Here is a 21,009-nt window from a genome sequence, read left to right as displayed (position 1 = left end):
TGTAGCATCAAAAGCTGCAACAGCAGTAGCACCAGCAGCAACTGCAACAGAAACAGCAGCAATAGGAACGGAATCAGCAGCAGCAACAGCAGCAACAGGAACAGCAACAGCATTAGGAGCAACAACCGCTGCAATAATAGCAGTAGCAACAACAGCAGGAACTTCAGCAGCAGCAGCAAAAACTGCAACAGGAACAGTAGCAACAGCAGCAGCAACAGCAACAGCATCAGCAGCAACAGCAAAAGCAGCAACAACAGAAGCAACAACAGCAAAAAGAACAGCAACAGCAGCAACAGGAAAAGGAGCAATAGGAACAGGAACAACAGCAGCAACAGCAGCAATAGGAACAGCAACAGCAGAAGCAACAGCAGCAACAGGATCAGCACATGCAAAAACAACAGCAGCAACAGCAGCAGCTACAGGAACAGCAGCTATGGGAACAGCAGCAATAGGAACAGCATCTACAGCAGCAACAACAGCAGCAACAGCAGCAACAGAAGCAGCAGGAACAGCAACAGCATTAGGAGCAACAACTACGGCAATTGTAGCAGTAGCAATAACAGCAGGAACAGCAACAGGAACAGCAACAGCAGCAGGAACAGCAACAGCAGCAGGAACAACAGCAACAGGAACAGCAGCAACAGCATTAGCAGCAATAGGAACAGTAGCAACAACAGCAGCAACATGAGCAAAAAGAATCGTAACAGCAGCAGCAGCAACAGCAACAGCAGCATAACAGCAGCAGCAATTGCAACAACAGGAAAAGCAATAACAACAGCAACAGGAACAGCAACAAGAGCAACAGCAGCAGCAACAGCAACAGCATCAGCAGCAACAGCAAGAGCAACAATAACAGCCAAAGATGCAACACCAGCAAGAGGAACAAAAGCTGCAGCAGGAACAGCAACGACAGCAGCAACAGCAGCAACAGGAACAGCAACAGCATTAGGAGCAACAACCGCAGCAATTGTAGCAGGAGCAACAATAGCAGGAACAGCAACAGGAACAGCAACAGCAGCAGGAATAGCAACAGCAGCAGGAACAACAGCAACAGGAACAGCAGCAACAGCATTAGCAGCAATCGGAACTGTAGCAACAACAGCAGCAAAATGAGCTAAAAGAATCGTAACAGCAACAGCAGCAGCAGCAACAGCAGCATAACAGCAGCAGCAGCAATTGTGACAACAGGAACAGCAATAACAACAGCAACAGGAACAGCAACAAGAGCAACAGCAGCAGCAACAGCAACAGCATCAGCAGCAACAGCAAGAGCAACAATAACAGCCAAAGCTGCAACACCAGGAAGAGGAACAAACGCTGCAGCAGGAATAGCAACAACAGCAGCAGCAGCAACAACAGCAACAATATGAACATTACAGCAGCATCAATTGCAGAAACAGCAACAGCAACAACAGCAGGAGCAACAGCAGCAATTTGACCCACAGCAGCAGCATTAACAGCAGAAATAGCAACAGCGACATCCGCAGCAAGAACAACAGCAACAGCAGCTGCAGCTGGAACAGCAGCAACAGGAACAGTAACAACAGCAGCAATAACATCAGCAATAATAACAATAGGAACAGCAAAAACAGCAGCATCAATTGTAGCAGCAGCAGCTGCAAAAGCAGCAGCAACAAGAGCAACCACAGTGGTGACAGCAACAGCAGCAACAGCAACAGCGACAGCATAAGCAACAATTGGAAAAGCAACAATAACAGCATCAATAGGAACAACATCTACAGCAGCAACAACAGCAGCAACAGCAGCAACAGGAACAGCAACAGCATTAGGAGCAACAACCGCAGCAATTGTAGCAGTAGCATCAACAGCCGGAACAGCAACAGGAACAGCAACAGCAACAGGAACAGCAACAGCAGCAGGAACCACAGCAACAGGAACAGCAGCAACAGCATTAGCAGCAATAGGAACAGCAGCAACAACAGCAGCAACATGAGCAAAAGGAATCGTAACAGCAGCAGCAGCAACAGCAACAGCAGCATAACAGCAGCAGCAGCAACTGCAACAGGAACAGCAATAGCAACAGCAACAGGAACAGCAACAAGAGCAACAGCAGCAGCAACAGCAACAGCATCAGCAGCAACAGCAAGAGCAACAATAACAGCCAAAGAACCAACACCAGCAAGAGGAACAAAAGCTGCAGCAGCAACAGCAACAACAGCAGCAGCAAAAGCAGAAGCAGCAACAACAGCAACAATAGGAAAATTACAGCAGCATCAATCGCAAAACAGCAAAAGCACCAACAGCAGGAGCAACAGCAGCAAGTGGAACCAGAGCAGCAGCATTAACAGCAGAAATAGCAGCAGCAACAGCAGCAACAAGAGCAACAGCAGAAGCGACAGCAACAGCAACAGCGACAGCATCAGCAGCAATAGGAAAAGCAACAATAACAGCAGCAATAGGAACAGCATCTACAGAAGCAACAGCAGCAGCAACAGCAGGAACAGGAACAGCAACAGCATTAGGAGCAACAACCGCAGCAATTGTAGCAGTAGCAACAACAGCAGGAACAGCAAGAGCAGCAGGAAGAGCAACAGCAGCAGCAACAGCTGAAACAGCAACAGCAGAAACAGCAAAAGCAAGAAAAGCTGCAGCAGCAACAGCAGCAGCAACAGCAACAGAAGCAACAGGTGCAGCTACAGCAGCAGCAAAAGCAAGAGCAACAATAACAGTCAAATCTGCAGCATCAACACGAACAGCAACAACAGCAGCAACAGGAACAGCAGCAACAGCAGCAACAGCATCAGCAGCAACAGCAAGAGCAACAATAACAGCCAAAGCTGCAACAGCAGCAACTGGAACAACAGCAGCAACAGGAACAGCAATAACAGCAGCCACAAAAGCAGCAGCAACAACAGTAACAATAGGAACAGCAACAGCAGCATCAACAGCTGAACCAGCAACAGCAGAAACAGCAAAAGCAAGAAAAGCTGCAGCAGCAACAGCAGCAGCAACAGCAACAGCAACAGCAGCTGCAGCCGGAACAGCAGCAACAGCAGCAGCAATAACAGCAACTTGAATACCAAAAATAGCAGCAGCGATTGTAGCAGCAGCAGCAGCAACAGCAGCAGCACCAGCAGCAACAGCAAGAGCAACAATAACAGCCAAAGATGCAACACCAGCAAGAGGAACAAAAGTTGCAGCAGGAACAGCAACGACAGCAGCAACAGCAGCAACAGGAACAGCAACAGCATTAGGAGCAACAACCGCAGCAATTGTAGCAGGAGCAACAATAGCAGGAACAGCAACAGGAACAGCAACAGCAGCAGGAATAGCAACAGCAGCAGGAATAACAGCAACAGGAACAGCAGCAACAGCATTAGCAGCAATCGGAACAGTAGCAACAACAGCAGCAACATGAGCTAAAAGAATTGTAACAGCAACAGCAGCAACAGCAACAGCAGCATAACAGCAGCAGCAGCAATTGTGACAACAGGAACAGCAATAACAACAGCAACAGGCACAGCAACAAGAGCAACAGCAGCAGCAACAGCATCAGCAGCAACAGCAAGAGCAACAATAACAGCCAAAGCTGCAAAACCAGGAAGTGGAACAAAAGATGCAGCAGGAATAGCAACAACAGCAGCAACAGCAGCAGCAGCAACAACAGTAACCATAGGAACATTACTGCAGCATCAATTGCAGAAACAGCAAAAGCACCAACAGCAGGAGCAAAAGAAGCAAGGTGAACCACAGCAGCAGCATTAACAGCAGAAATAGCAGCAGCGACATCAGCAGCAAGAACAACAGCAACAGCAGCTGCACCTGGAACAGCAGCAACAGGAACAGTAACAACAGCAGCAATAACATCAGCAATAATAACAATAGGAACAGCAAAAACGGCAGCATCAATTGTAGCAGCAGCAGCTGCAACAGCAGCAGCAACAGCAGCAACAAGAGCAACCGCAGTGTCGACAGCAACAGCAGCAACAGCAACAGTGACAGCATAAGCAACAATGGGAAAAGCAACAATAACAGCAGCAGTAGGAAAATCTACAGCAGCAAGAACAGCAGCAACAGCAGCAACAGGTACAGCAACAGCATTAGGAGCAACAACCGCAGCAATTGTAGCAGTAGCAACAACAGCCGGAACAGCAACAAGAACAGCAACAGCAACAGCAACAGGAACAGCAACAAGAGCAACAGCAGCAGCAACAGCAACAGCATCAGCAGCAACAGCAACAGCAAAAACAACAGCCAAAGCTGCAACACCAGCAAGAGGAATAAAAGCTGCAGCTGGAACAGCAACAACAGCAGCAACAGCAGCAGCAGCAGCAACAGCAACAATAGGAACATTACAGCAGCATCAATCGCAGAAAAATCAACAGCAGCAACAGCAGGAGAAACCGCAGCAAGTGGAACCACAGCAGCAGCATTAACAGCAGAAATAGCAACAGCGACATCAGCAACAAGAACAACAGCAACAGCAGCTGCAGCTGGAACTGCAGGAACAGGCACAGTAACAACAGCAGCAATAACATCAGCAATAATAACAATAGGAACAGCAAAAATAGCAGCATCAATTGTAGCAGCAGCAGCTGCAACAGCAGCAGAAACAGCAGCAACAAGAGCAATGCAGTGGCGACAGCAACAGCAGCAACAGCAACAGTGACAGCTTCAGCAATAATAGGAAAAGCAACAATAACAGCATCAATAGGAATAACATCTACAGCAGCAACAACAGCAGCAACAGCAGCAACAGGAACAGCAACAGCATTAGGAGCAACAACCGCAAAATTGTAGCAGTAGCAACAAGAGCCGGAACAGCAACAGGAACAGCAACAGCAGCAGGAACAGCAACAGCAGCAGGAACCACAGCAACAGGAACAGCAGCAACAGCATTAGCAGCAATAGGAACAGCAGCAACAGCATTAGCAGCAATAGGAACAGCAGCAACAACAGCAGCAACATGAGCTAAAAGAATCGTAACAGCAGCAGCAGCAACAGCAACAGCAGCATAACAGCAGCAGCAGCAACTGCAACAACTGGAACAGCAATAGCAACAGCAACAGGAACAGCAACAAGAGCAACAGCAGCAGCAACAGCAACAGCATCAGCAGCAACAGCAAGAGCAACAATAACAGCCAAAGAACCAACACCAGCAAGAGGAAAAAAAGCTGCAGCAGGAACAGCAACAACAGCAGCAAAAGCAGCAGTAACAGCAGCAACAGGAAGAGCAAGAGCATTAGGAGCAACAGCCGCAGCAATTGTCGCAGTAGCAACAACAGCAGGAACAGCAAGAGCAGCAGGAAGAGCAACAGCAGCAGCAACAACAGCAAAAGGAACAGCAACAACAGCAACAGCAACAACAGCAACAGCAGCAGCAAAAGCAGCAACAGGAGTAGCAACAGCAGCAATAGCAGCAGCAACAGTATGAGCAGCAACAGCAACAGCAACAGCAGTTGCAACAGGAATAGCATCAACAGGAACAGCAACAACAACAGCAACAGCAGCAGCAAAAACACAACAGCAATAGCAACAGAAGAAGCAGGAACTGCAACAACATCAGGCACAACAACAGCAAAAGCAGAAACAGGCGCAGCAACAGCAGCAGCAACAGGAACAGCAGCAACAGCAACAGCAACAACAACACAACAGCAACAGCAGAAGCAGGAACAGCAGCAGCAGCAGGGACAGCAACAGCAACAGCAGCAACAGGTGCAGCTACAGCAGCAGCAACAGGAACAGCAGTGACAGCAACAGCATCAGCAACAGCAACAGCAGCTTAACAGCAGGAACAGCAGCAGCAGCAGCAAGAGGAACAGGAACAACAGCAGCAACAGCAGCAAAAGGATAAGCAACAGCAGCATCAAAAGTTGCAACAGCAGCAGCTACAGGAACAGCAGCAGCAATAGCAACTGAAAAAGCAATAGCAGCAACAACCGCAGCAATAGTAACAGCAAAAACAACACAACAGCAACAGCAACAGCAGAAGCAGGAACAACAACAGCAGCGGGCACAGCAACAGCAACACCAGCAACAGGTGCAGCTACAGCAGCAGCAACAGCAACAGAAGCAACAGGTGCTGCTACAGAAGCAGCAACAGCAAGAGCAACAATAACAGTCAAATCTGCAGCAACAACACCAACAGCAACAACAGCAGCAACAGGAACAGCAGCAACAGCAGCAACAGCATCAGCAGCAACAGCAAGAGCAACAATAACAGCCAAAGCTGCAACAGCAGCAACTGGAACAACAGCAGCAACAGGAACAGCAATAACAGCAGCCACAAAAGCAGCAGCAACAACAGTAACAATAGGAACAGCAACAGCAGCATCAACAGCTGAAACGGCAACAGCAGAAACAGCAAAAGCAAGAAAAGCTGCAGCAGCAACAGCTGCAGCAACAGCAACAGCAACAGCAGCTGCAGCCGGAACAGCTGCAACAGCATCAGCAATAACAGCAACTTGAACACCAAAAACAGCAGCAGCGATTGTAGCATCAAAAGCTGCAACAGCAGCAGCACCAGCAGCAACTGCAACAGAAACAGCAGCAATAGGAACAGAATCAGCAGCAGCAACAGCAGCAACAGGAACAGCAACAGCATTAGGAGCAACAACCGCTGCAATAATAGCAGTAGCAACAACAGCAGGAACTTCAGCAGCAGCAGCAATAACTGCAACAGGAACAGTAGCAACAGCAGCAGCAACAGCAACAGCATCAGCAGCAACAGCAAAAGCAGCAACAACAGAAGCAACAACAGCAAAAAGAACAGCAACAGCAGCAACAGGAAAAGGAGCAATAGGAACAGGAACAACAGCAGCAACAGCAGCAATAGGAACAGCAACAGCAGAAGCAACAGCAGCAACAGGATCAGCACATGCAAAAACAACAGCAGCAACAGCAGCAGCTACAGGAACAGCAGCTATGGGAACAGCAGCAATAGGAACAGCATCTACAGCAGCAACAACAGCAGCAACAGCAGCAACAGCAGCAGCAGGAACAGCAACAGCATTAGGAGCAACAACTACGGCAATTGTAGCAGTAGCAATAACAGCAGGAACAGCAACAGGAACAGCAACAGCAGCAGGAACAGCAACAGCAGCAGGAACAACAGCAACAGGAACAGCAGCAACAGCATTAGCAGCAATAGGAACAGTAGCAACAACAGCAGCAACATGAGCAAAATGAATCGTAACAGCAGCAGCAGCAACAGCAACAGCAGCATAACAGCAGCAGCAATTGCAACAACAGGAAAAGCAATAACAACAGCAACAGGAACAGCAACAAGAGCAACAGCAGCAGCAACAGCAACAGCATCAGCAGCAACAGCAAGAGCAACAATAACAGCCAAAGATGCAACACCAGCAAGAGGAACAAAAGCTGCAGCAGGAACAGCAACGACAGCAGCAACAGCAGCAACAGGAACAGCAACAGCATTAGGAGCAACAACCGCAGCAATTGTAGCAGGAGCAACAATAGCAGGAACAGCAACAGCAGCAGGAATAGAAACAGCAGCAGGAACAACAGCAACAGGAACAGCAGCAACAGCATTAGCAGCAATCGGAACAGTAGCAACAACAGCAGCAAAATGAGCTAAAAGAATCGTAACAGCAACAGCAGCAGCAGCAACAGCAGCATAACAGCAGTAGCAGCAATTGTGACAACAGGAACAGCAATAACAACAGCAACAGGAACAGCAACAAGAGCAACAGCAGCAGCAACAGCAACAGCATCAGCAGCAACAGCAAGAGCAACAATAACAGCCAAAGCTGCAACACCAGGAAGAGGAACAAACGCTGCAGCAGGAATAGCAACAACAGCAGCAGCAGCAACAACAGCAACAATATGAACATTACAGCAGCATCAATTGCAGAAACAGCAACAGCAACAACAGCAGGAGCAACAGCAGCAATTTGACCCACAGCAGCAGCATTAACAGCAGAAATAGCAACAGCGACATCCGCAGCAAGAACAACAGCAACAGCAGCTGCAGCTGGAACAGCAGCAACAGGAACAGTAACAACAGCAGCAATAACATCAGCAATAATAACAATAGGAACAGCAAAAACAGCAGCATCAATTGTAGCAGCAGCAGCTGCAACAGCAGCAGCAACAGCAGCAACAAGAGCAACCACAGTGGTGACAGCAACAGCAGCAACAGCAACAGCGACAGCATAAGCAACAATTGGAAAAGCAACAATAACAGCATCAATAGGAACAACATCTACAGCAGCAACAACAGCAGCAACAGCAGCAACAGGAACAGCAACAGCATTAGGAGCAACAACCGCAGCAATTGTAGCAGTAGCATCAACAGCCGGAACAGCAACAGGAACAGCAACAGCAACAGGAACAGCAACAGCAGCAGGAACCACAGCAACAGGAACAGCAGCAACAGCATTAGCAGCAATAGGAACAGCAGCAACAACAGCAGCAACATGAGCAAAAGGAATCGTAACAGCAGCAGCAGCAACAGCAACAGCAGCATAACAGCAGCAGCAGCAACTGCAACAGGAACAGCAATAGCAACAGCAACAGGAACAGCAACAAGAGCAACAGCAGCAGCAACAGCAACAGCATCAGCAGCAACAGCAAGAGCAACAATAACAGCCAAAGAACCAACACCAGCAAGAGGAACAAAAGCTGCAGCAGCAACAGCAACAACAGCAGCAGCAAAAGCAGAAGCAGCAACAACAGCAACAATAGGAAAATTACAGCAGCATCAATCGCAAAACAGCAAAAGCACCAACAGCAGGAGCAACAGCAGCAAGTGGAACCAGAGCAGCAGCATTAACAGCAGAAATAGCAGCAGCAACAGCAGCAACAAGAGCAACAGCAGAAGCGACAGCAACAGCAACAGCGACAGCATCAGCAGCAATAGGAAAAGCAACAATAACAGCAGCAACAGGAACAGCATCTACAGAAGCAACAGCAGCAGCAACAGCAGGAACAGGAACAGCAACAACATTAGGAGCAACAACCGCAGCAATTGTAGCAGTAGCAACAACAGCAGGAACAGCAAGAGCAGCAGGAAGAGCAACAGCAGCAGCAACAGCTGAAACAGCAACAGCAGAAACAGCAAAAGCAAGAAAAGCTGCAGCAGCAACAGCAGCAGCAACAGCAACAGAAGCAACAGGTGCAGCTACAGCAGCAGCAAAAGCAAGAGCAACAATAACAGTCAAATCTGCAGCATCAACACGAACAGCAACAACAGCAGCAACAGGAACAGCAGCAACAGCAGCAACAGCATCAGCAGCAACAGCAAGAGCAACAATAACAGCCAAAGCTGCAACAGCAGCAACTGGAACAACAGCAGCAACAGGAACAGCAATAACAGCAGCCACAAAAGCAGCAGCAGCAACAGTAACAATAGGAACAGCAACAGCAGCATCAACAGCTGAAACAGCAACAGCAGAAACAGCAAAAGCAAGAAAAGCTGCAGCAGCAACAGCAGCAGCAACAGCAACAGCAACAGCAGCTGCAGCCGGAACAGCAGCAACAGCATCAGCAACAACAGCAACTTGAATACCAAAAATAGCAGCAGCGATTGTAGCAGCAGCAGCAGCAACAGCAGCAGCACCAGCAGCAACAGCAAGAGCAACAATAACAGCCAAAGATGCAACACCAGCAAGAGGAACAAAAGTTGCAGCAGGAACAGCAACGACAGCAACGACAGCAGCAACAGCAGCAACAGGAACAGCAACAGCATTAGGAGCAACAACCGCAGCAATTGTAGCAGGAGCAACATTAGCAGGAACAGCAACAGGAACAGCAACAGCAGCAGGAATAGCAACAGCAGCAGGAACAACAGCAACAGGAACAGCAGCAACAGCATTAGCAGCAATCGGAACAGTAGCAACAACAGCAGCAAAATGAGCTAAAAGAATCGTAACAGCAACAGCAGCAGCAGCAACAGCAGCATAACAGCAGCAGCAGCAATTGTGACAACAGGAACAGCAATAACAACAGCAACAGGAACAGCAACAAGAGCAACAGCAGCAGCAACAGCAACAGCATCAGCAGCAACAGCAAGAGCAACAATAACAGCCAAAGCTGCAACACCAGGAAGAGGAACAAACGCTGCAGCAGGAATAGCAACAACAGCAGCAGCAGCAACAACAGCAACAATATGAACATTACAGCAGCATCAATTGCAGAAACAGCAACAGCAACAACAGCAGGAGCAACAGCAGCAATTTGACCCACAGCAGCAGCATTAACAGCAGAAATAGCAACAGCGACATCCGCAGCAAGAACAACAGCAACAGCAGCTGCAGCTGGAACAGCAGCAACAGGAACAGTAACAACAGCAGCAATATCATCAGCAATAATAACAATAGGAACAGCAAAAACAGCAGCATCAATTGTAGCAGCAGCAGCTGCAACAGCAGCAGCAACAGCAGCAACAAGAGCAACCACAGTGGTGACAGCAACAGCAGCAACAGCAACAGCGACAGCATAAGCAACAATTGGAAAAGCAACAATAACAGCATCAATAGGAACAACATCTACAGCAGCAACAACAGCAGCAACAGCAGCAACAGGAACAGCAACAGCATTAGGAGCAACAACCGCAGCAATTGTAGCAGTAGCATCAACAGCCGGAACAGCAACAGGAACAGCAACAGCAACAGGAACAGCAACAGCAGCAGGAACCACAGCAACAGGAACAGCAGCAACAGCATTAGCAGCAATAGGAACAGCAGCAACAACAGCAGCAACATGAGCAAAAGGAATCGTAACAGCAGAAGCAGCAACAGCAACAGCAGCATAACAACAGCAACAGAAGCAACAGGTGCAGCTACAGCAGCAGCAACAGCAAGAGCAACAATAACAGTCAAATCTGCAGCAACAACACCAACAGCAACAACAGCAGCAACAGGAACAGCAGCAACAGCAGCAACAGCATCAGCAGCAACAGCAAGAGCAACAATAACAGCCAAAGCTGCAACAGCAGCAACTGGAACAACAGCAGCAACAGGAACAGCAATAACAGCAGCCACAAAAGCAGCAGCAACAACAGTAACAATAGGAACAGCAACAGCAGCATCAACAGCTGAAACGGCAACAGCAGAAACAGCAAAAGCAAGAAAAGCTGCAGCAGCAACAGCTGCAGCAACAGCAACAGCAACAGCAGCTGCAGCCGGAACAGCTGCAACAGCATCAGCAATAACAGCAACTTGAACACCAAAAACAGCAGCAGCGATTGTAGCATCAAAAGCTGCAACAGCAGCAGCACCAGCAGCAACTGCAACAGAAACAGCAGCAATAGGAACAGAATCAGCAGCAGCAACAGCAGCAACAGGAACAGCAACAGCATTAGGAGCAACAACCGCTGCAATAATAGCAGTAGCAACAACAGCAGGAACTTCAGCAGCAGCAGCAATAACTGCAACAGGAACAGTAGCAACAGCAGCAGCAACAGCAACAGCATCAGCAGCAACAGCAAAAGCAGCAACAACAGAAGCAACAACAGCAAAAAGAACAGCAACAGCAGCAACAGGAAAAGGAGCAATAGGAACAGGAACAACAGCAGCAACAGCAGCAATAGGAACAGCAACAGCAGAAGCAACAGCAGCAACAGGATCAGCACATGCAAAAACAACAGCAGCAACAGCAGCAGCTACAGGAACAGCAGCTATGGGAACAGCAGCAATAGGAACAGCATCTACAGCAGCAACAACAGCAGCAACAGCAGCAACAGCAGCAGCAGGAACAGCAACAGCATTAGGAGCAACAACTACGGCAATTGTAGCAGTAGCAATAACAGCAGGAACAGCAACAGGAACAGCAACAGCAGCAGGAACAGCAACAGCAGCAGGAACAACAGCAACAGGAACAGCAGCAACAGCATTAGCAGCAATAGGAACAGTAGCAACAACAGCAGCAACATGAGCAAAATGAATCGTAACAGCAGCAGCAGCAACAGCAACAGCAGCATAACAGCAGCAGCAATTGCAACAACAGGAAAAGCAATAACAACAGCAACAGGAACAGCAACAAGAGCAACAGCAGCAGCAACAGCAACAGCATCAGCAGCAACAGCAAGAGCAACAATAACAGCCAAAGATGCAACACCAGCAAGAGGAACAAAAGCTGCAGCAGGAACAGCAACGACAGCAGCAACAGCAGCAACTGGAACAGCAACAGCATTAGGAGCAACAACCGCAGCAATTGTAGCAGGAGCAACAATAGCAGGAACAGCAACAGCAGCAGGAATAGAAACAGCAGCAGGAACAACAGCAACAGGAACAGCAGCAACAGCATTAGCAGCAATCGGAACAGTAGCAACAACAGCAGCAAAATGAGCTAAAAGAATCGTAACAGCAACAGCAGCAGCAGCAACAGCAGCATAACAGCAGTAGCAGCAATTGTGACAGCAGGAACAGCAATAACAACAGCAACAGGAACAGCACCAAGAGCAACAGCAGCAGCAACAGCAACAGCATCAGCAGCAACAGCAAGAGCAACAATAACAGCCAAAGCTGCAACACCAGGAAGAGGAACAAACGCTGCAGCAGGAATAGCAACAACAGCAGCAGCAGCAACAACAGCAGCAATATGAACATTACAGCAGCATCAATTGCAGAAACAGCAACAGCAACAACAGCAGGAGCAACAGCAGCAATTTGACCCACAGCAGCAGCATTAACAGCAGAAATAGCAACAGCGACATCCGCAGCAAGAACACCAGCAACAGCAGCTGCAGCTGGAACAGCAGCAACAGGAACAGTAACAACAGCAGCAATAACATCAGCAATAATAACAATAGGAACAGCAAAAACAGCAGCATCAATTGTAGCAGCAGCAGCTGCAACAGCAGCAGCAACAGCAGCAACAAGAGCAACCACAGTGGTGACAGCAACAGCAGCAACAGCAGCAGCACCAGCAGCAACAGCAAGAGCAACAATAACAGCCAAAGATGCAACACCAGCAAGAGGAACAAAAGTTGCAGCAGGAACAGCAACGACAGCAACGACAGCAGCAACAGCAGCAACAGGAACAGCAACAGCATTAGGAGCAACAACCGCAGCAATTGTAGCAGGAGCAACAATAGCAGGAACAGCAACAGGAACAGCAACAGCAGCAGGAATAGCAACAGCAGCAGGAATAACAGCAACAGGAACAGCAGCAACAGCATTAGCAGCAATCGGAACAGTAGCAACAACAGCAGCAACATGAGCTAAAAGAATTGTAACAGCAACAGCAGCAACAGCAACAGCAGCATAACAGCAGCAGCAGCAATTGTGACAACAGGAACAGCAATAACAACAGCAACAGGAACAGCAACAAGAGCAACAGCAGCAGCAACAGCATCAGCAGCAACAGCAAGAGCAACAATAACAGCCAAAGCTGCAAAACCAGGAAGTGGAACAAAAGATGCAGCAGGAATAGCAACAACAGCAGCAACAGCAGCAGCAGCAACAACAACAGCGACAGCATAAGCAACAATTGGAAAAGCAACAATAACAGCATCAATAGGAACAACATCTACAGCAGCAACAACAGCAGCAACAGCAGCAACAGGAACAGCAACAGCATTAGGAGCAACAACCGCAGCAATTGTAGCAGTAGCATCAACAGCCGGAACAGCAACAGGAACAGCAACAGCAACAGGAACAGCAACAGCAGCAGGAACCACAGCAACAGGAACAGCAGCAACAGCATTAGCAGCAATAGGAACAGCAGCAACAACAGCAGCAACATGAGCAAAAGGAATCGTAACAGCAGCAGCAGCAACAGCAACAGCAGCATAACAGCAGCAGCAACAGCTGCAACAGGAACAGCAATAGCAACAGCAACAGGAACAGCAACAAGAGCAACAGCAGCAGCAACAGCAACAGCATCAGCAGCAACAGCAAGAGCAACAATAACAGCCAAAGAACCAACACCAGCAAGAGGAACAAAAGCTGCAGCAGCAACAGCAACAACAGCAGCAGCAAAAGCAGAAGCAGCAACAACAGCAACAATAGGAAAATTACAGCAGCATCAATCGCAAAACAGCAAAAGCACCAACAGCAGGAGCAACAGCAGCAAGTGGAACCAGAGCAGCAGCATTAACAGCAGAAATAGCAGCAGCAACAGCAGCAACAAGAGCAACAGCAGAAGCGACAGCAACAGCAACAGCGACAGCATCAGCAGCAATAGGAAAAGCAACAATAACAGCAGCAATAGGAACAGCATCTACAGAAGCAACAGCAGCAGCAACAGCAGGAACAGGAACAGCAACAGCATTAGGAGCAACAACCGCAGCAATTGTAGCAGTAGCAACAACAGCAGGAACAGCAAGAGCAGCAGGAAGAGCAACAGCAGCAGCAACAGCTGAAACAGCAACAGCAGAAACAGCAAAAGCAAGAAAAGCTGCAGCAGCAACAGCAGCAGCAACAGCAACAGAAGCAACAGGTGCAGCTACAGCAGCAGCAAAAGCAAGAGCAACAATAACAGTCAAATCTGCAGCATCAACACGAACAGCAACAACAGCAGCAACAGGAACAGCAGCAACAGCAGCAACAGCATCAGCAGCAACAGCAAGAGCAACAATAACAGCCAAAGCTGCAACAGCAGCAACTGGAACAACAGCAGCAACAGGAACAGCAATAACAGCAGCCACAAAAGCAGCAGCAGCAACAGTAACAATAGGAACAGCAACAGCAGCATCAACAGCTGAAACAGCAACAGCAGAAACAGCAAAAGCAAGAAAAGCTGCAGCAGCAACAGCAGCAGCAACAGCAACAGCAACAGCAGCTGCAGCCGGAACAGCAGCAACAGCATCAGCAACAACAGCAACTTGAATACCAAAAATAGCAGCAGCGATTGTAGCAGCAGCAGCAGCAACAGCAGCAGCACCAGCAGCAACAGCAAGAGCAACAATAACAGCCAAAGATGCAACACCAGCAAGAGGAACAAAAGTTGCAGCAGGAACAGCAACGACAGCAACGACAGCAGCAACAGCAGCAACAGGAACAGCAACAGCATTAGGAGCAACAACCGCAGCAATTGTAGCAGGAGCAACAATAGCAGGAACAGCAACAGGAACAGCAACAGCAGCAGGAATAGCAACAGCAGCAGGAACAACAGCAACAGGAACAGCAGCAACAGCATTAGCAGCAATCGGAACAGTAGCAACAACAGCAGCAAAATGAGCTAAAAGAATCGTAACAGCAACAGCAGCAGCAGCAACAGCAGCATAACAGCAGCAGCAGCAATTGTGACAACAGGAACAGCAATAACAACAGCAACAGGAACAGCAACAAGAGCAACAGCAGCAGCAACAGCAACAGCATCAGCAGCAACAGCAAGAGCAACAATAACAGCCAAAGCTGCAACACCAGGAAGAGGAACAAACGCTGCAGCAGGAATAGCAACAACAGCAGCAGCAGCAACAACAACAACCATATGAACATTACAGCAGCATCAATTGCAGAAACAGCAACAGCAACAACAGCAGGAGCAACAGCAGCAATTTGACCCACAGCAGCAGCATTAACAGCAGAAATAGCAACAGCGACATCCGCAGCAAGAACAACAGCAACAGCAGCTGCAGCTGGAACAGCAGCAACAGGAACAGTAACAACAGCAGCAATATCATCAGCAATAATAACAATAGGAACAGCAAAAACAGCAGCATCAATTGTAGCAGCAGCAGCTGCAACAGCAGCAGCAACAGCAGCAACAAGAGCAACCACAGTGGTGACAGCAACAGCAGCAACAGCAACAGCGACAGCATAAGCAACAATTGGAAAAGCAACAATAACAGCATCAATAGGAACAACATCTACAGCAGCAACAACAGCAGCAACAGCAGCAACAGGAACAGCAACAGCATTAGGAGCAACAACCGCAGCAATTGTAGCAGTAGCATCAACAGCCGGAACAGCAACAGGAACAGCAACAGCAACAGGAACAGCAACAGCAGCAGGAACCACAGCAACAGGAACAGCAGCAACAGCATTAGCAGCAATAGGAACAGCAGCAACAACAGCAGCAACATGAGCAAAAGGAATCGTAACAGCAGCAGCAGCAACAGCAACAGCAGCATAACAGCAGCAGCAGCAACTGCAACAGGAACAGCAATAGCAACAGCAACAGGAACAGCAACAAGAGCAACAGCAGCAGCAACAGCAACAGCATCAGCAGCAACAGCAAGAGCAACAATAACAGCCAAAGAACCAACACCAGCAAGAGGAACAAAAGCTGCAGCAGCAACAGCAACAACAGCAGCAGCAAAAGCAGAAGCAGCAACAACAGCAACAATAGGAAAATTACAGCAGCATCAATCGCAAAACAGCAAAAGCACCCACAGCAGGAGCAACAGCAGCAAGTGGAACCAGAGCAGCAGCATTAACAGCAGAAATAGCAGCAGCAACAGCAGCAACAAGAGCAACAGCAGAAGCGACAGCAACAGCAACAGCGACAGCATCAGCAGCAATAGGAAAAGCAACAATAACAGCAGCAATAGGAACAGCATCTACAGAAGCAACAGCAGCAGCAACAGCAGGAACAGGAACAGCAACAGCATTAGGAGCAACAACCGCAGCAATTGTAGCAGTAGCAACAACAGCAGGAACAGCAAGAGCAGCAGGAAGAGCAACAGCAGCAGCAACAGCTGAAACAGCAACAGCAGAAACAGCAAAAGCAAGAAAAGCTGCAGCAGCAACAGCAGCAGCAACAGCAACAGAAGCAACAGGTGCAGCTACAGCAGCAGCAAAAGCAAGAGCAACAATAACAGTCAAATCTGCAGCATCAACACGAACAGCAACAACAGCAGCAACAGGAACAGCAGCAACAGCAGCAACAGCATCAGCAGCAACAGCAAGAGCAACAATAACAGCCAAAGCTGCAACAGCAGCAACTGGAACAACAGCAGCAACAGGAACAGCAATAACAGCAGCCACAAAAGCAGCAGCAACAACAGTAACAATAGGAACAGCAACAGCAGCATCAACAGCTGAAACAGCAACAGCAGAAACAGCAAAAGCAAGAAAAGCTGCAGCAGCAACAGCAGCAGCAACAGCAACAGCAACAGCAGCTGCAGCCGGAACAGCAGCAACAGCATCAGCAATAACAGCAACTTGAATACCAAAAATAGCAGCAGCGATTGTAGCAGCAGCAGCAGCAACAGCAGCAGCACCAGCAGCAACAGCAAGAGCAACAATAACAGCCAAAGATGCAACACCAGCAAGAGGAACAAAAGTTGCAGCAGGAACAGCAACGACAGCAACGACAGCAGCAACAGCAGCAACAGGAACAGCAACAGCATTAGGAGCAACAACCGCAGCAATTGTAGCAGGAGCAACAATAGCAGGAACAGCAACAGGAACAGCAACAGCAGCAGGAATAGCAACAGCAGCAGGAATAACAGCAACAGGAACAGCAGCAACAGCATTAGCAGCAATCGGAACAGTAGCAACAACAGCAGCAACATGAGCTAAAAGAATTGTAACAGCAACAGCAGCAACAGCAACAGCAGCATAACAGCAGCAGCAGCAATTGTGACAACAGGAACAGCAATAACAACAGCAACAGGAACAGCAACAAGAGCAACAGCAGCAGCAGCAGCAACAATAGGAAAATTACAGCAGCATCAATCGCAAAACAGCAAAAGCACCAACAGCAGGAGCAACAGCAGCAAGTGGAACCAGAGCAGCAGCATTAACAGCAGAAATAGCAACAGCAACAGCAGCAGCAAGAACATCAGCAACAGCAGCTGCAGCTAGAACAGCAGCAACATGAACAGTAACAGCAGCAGCAATAACATCAGCAATAATAACAATAGGAACAGCAAAAACAGCAGCATCAATTGTAGCAGCAGCAGCTGCAACAGCAGCAGCAACAGCAGCAACAAGAGCAACAGCAGCAGCGACAGCAACAGCAACAGCAACAGCATCAGCAGCAATAGGAAAAGCAACAACAACAGCAGCAATAGGAACAGCATCTACAGAAGGAACAGCAGCAGCAACAGCAGCAAGAGGAACAGCAACAACGGCAACAGCAACAACAGCAACAGCAGCAGCAAAAGCAGCAACAGGAGTAGCAACAGCAGCAATAGCAGCAGCAACAGTATGAGCAGCAACAGCAACAGCAACAGCAGTTGCAACAGGAATAGCAGCAACAGGAACAGCAACAACAACAGCAACAGCAGCAGCAAAAACACAACAGCAACAGCAACAGCAGAAGCAGGAACTGCAACAACAGCAGGCACAGCAACAGCAAAAGCAGAAACAAGCGCAGCAACAGCAGCAGCAACAGGAACAGCAGCAACAGCAACAGCAACAACAACACAACAGCAACAGCAACAGCAGAAGCAGGAACAGCAACAGCAGCAGGGACAGCAACAGCAACAGCAGCAACAGATGCAGCTACAGCAGCAGCAACAGGAACAGCAGTAACAGCAACAGCTTCAGCAACAGCAACAGCAGCATAACAGCAGGAACAGCAGCAGCAGCAGCAACAGGAACAGGAACAACAGCAGCAACAGCAGCAAAAGGATAAGCAACAGCAGCATCTACAGTTGCAACAGCAGCAGCTACAGGAACAGCAGCAGCAATAGCAACTGAGAAAGCAATAGCAGCAACAACCGCAGCAATATTATCAGCAAAAACAACACAACAGCAACAGCAACAGCAGAAGCAGGAACAACAACAGCAGCGGACACAGCAACAGCAACACCAGCAACAGGTGCAGCTACAGCAGCAGCAACAGCAACAGAAGCAACAGGTGCAGCTACAGCAGCAGCAACAGCAAGAGCAACAATAACAGTCAAATCTGCAGAAACAACACCAACAGCAACAACAGCAGCAACAGGAACAGCAATAACAGAAGCCACAAAAGCAGCAGCAACAACAGTAACAATAGGAACAGCAACAACAACACAACAGCAACAGCAACAGCAGAAGCAGGAACAGCAACAGCAGCAGGGACAGCAACAGCAAAAGCAGCAACAGGTGCAGCTACAGCAGCAGCAACAGGAACAGCAGTAACAGCAACAGCATCAGCAACAGCAACAGCAGCATAACAGCAGGAACAGCAGCAGCAGCAGCAGCAACAGGAACAGGAACGACAGCAGCAACAGCAGCAACAGGATAAGCAACAGCAGCATCAACAGTTGCAACAGCAGCAGTTACAGGAACAGCAGCAACGGCAACAGCAACAACAACACAACAGCAACAGCAACAGCAGAAGCAGGAACAGCAACAGCAGCAGGGACAGCAACAGCAACAGCAGCAACAGGTGCAGCTACAGCAGCAGCAACAGGAACAGCAGTAACAGGAACAGCATCAGCAACAGCAACAGCAGCATAACCGCAGGAACAGCAGCAGCTGCAGCAGCAACAGGAACAGAAACAACAGCAGCAACAGCAGCAACAGGATAAGCAACAGCAGCATCAACAGTTGCAACAGCAGCAGCTACAGGAACAGCAGCAGCAATAGCAACTGAAAAAGCAATAGCAGCAACAACCGCAACAATAGTAACAGCAACAACAACACAACAGCAACAGCAACAGCAGAAGCAGGAACAACAACAGCAGCGGGCACAGCAACAGCAACACCAGCAACAGGTCCAGCTACAGCAGCAGCAACAGCAACAGAAGCAACAGGTGCAGCTACAGCAGCAGCAACAGCAAGAGCAACAATAACAGTCAAATCTGCAGCAACAACACCAACAGCGACAACAGCAGCAACAGGAACAGCAGCAACAGCATTAGCAGCAACAGCAAGAGCAACAATAACAGCCAAAGCTGCAACAGCTGCAACTGGAACAACCGCAGCAACAGGAACAGCAATAACAGCAGCCACAAAAGCAGCAGCAACAACAGTAACAATAGGAACAGCGTCAGCAACAATGGGAAAAGCAACAATAACAGCAGCAATAGGAACAACATCTACAGCAGCAACAACAGCAGCAACAGCAGCAACAGGAACAGCAACAGCATTAGGTGCAACAACCGCAGCAATTGTAGCAGTAGCAACAACAGCCGGAACAGCAACAGGAACAGCAACAGCAACAGGAACAGCAACAGCAGCAGGAACCACAGCAACAGGAACAGCAGCAACAGCATTAGCAGCAATAGGAACAGCAGCAACAACAGCAGCAACATGAGTAAAAGGAATCGTAACAGCAGCAGCAGCAACAGCAACAGCAGCATAACAGCAGCAGCAGCAACTGCAACAGGAACAGCAATAGCAACAGCAACAGGAACAGCAACAAGAGCAACAGCAGCAGCAACAGCAACAGCATCAGCAGCAACAGCAAGAGCAACAATAACAGCCAAAGAACCAACACCAGCAAGAGGAACAAAAGCTGCAGCAGCAACAGCAACAACAGCAGCAAAAGCAGCAGTAGCAACAACAGCAACAATAGGAAAATTACAGCAGCATCAATCGCAAAACAGCAAAAGCACCAACAGCAGGAGCAACAGCAGCAAGTGGAACCAGAGCAGCAGCATTAACAGCAGAAATAGCAACAGCAACAGCAGCAGCAAGAACATCAGCAACAGCAGCTGCAGCTAGAACAGCAGCAACATGAACAGTAACAGCAGCAGCAATAACATCAGCAATAATAACAATAGGAACAGCAAAAACAGCAGCATCAATTGTAGCAGCAGCAGCTGCAACAGCAGCAGCAACAGCAGCAACAAGAGCAACAGCAGCAGCGACAGCAACAGCAACAGCGACAGCATCAGCAGCAATAGGAAAAGCAACAACAACAGCAGCAATAGGAACAGCATCTACAGAAGCAACAGCAGCAGCAACAGCAGCAAGAGGAACAGCAACAACAGCAACAGCAACAACAGCAACAGCAGCAGCAAAAGCAGCAACAGGAGTAGCAACAGCAGCAATAGCAGCAGCAACAGTATGAGCAGCAACAGCAACAGCAACAGCAGTTGCAACAGGAATAGCAAAGACAGGAACAGCAACAACAACAGCAACAGCAGCAGCAAAAACACAACAGCAACAGCAACAGCAGAAGCAGGAACTGCAACAACAGCAGGCACAGCAACAGCAAAAGCAGAAACAAGCGCAGCAACAGCAGCAGCAACAGGAACAG

General features: G+C 48.6%; 1 pseudogene; it reads left to right on the top strand.

Moving 5' to 3' along the window:
• Nucleotides 1-751: 751 nt before the first annotated feature.
• On the top strand, nt 752-19,063 carry LOC121288404 (annotated as a pseudogene).
• Nucleotides 19,064-21,009: the final 1,946 nt, after the last annotated feature.

The sequence above is a fragment of the Carcharodon carcharias genome, chromosome 15, assembly GCF_017639515.1.
Source record: "Carcharodon carcharias isolate sCarCar2 chromosome 15, sCarCar2.pri, whole genome shotgun sequence".
NCBI classification, from domain to species: Eukaryota; Metazoa; Chordata; class Chondrichthyes; order Lamniformes; family Lamnidae; genus Carcharodon; species Carcharodon carcharias.
The sequence above is the reverse complement of the archived record's forward strand: the minus strand, read 5'-3'. Positions and strand labels throughout refer to the sequence as shown.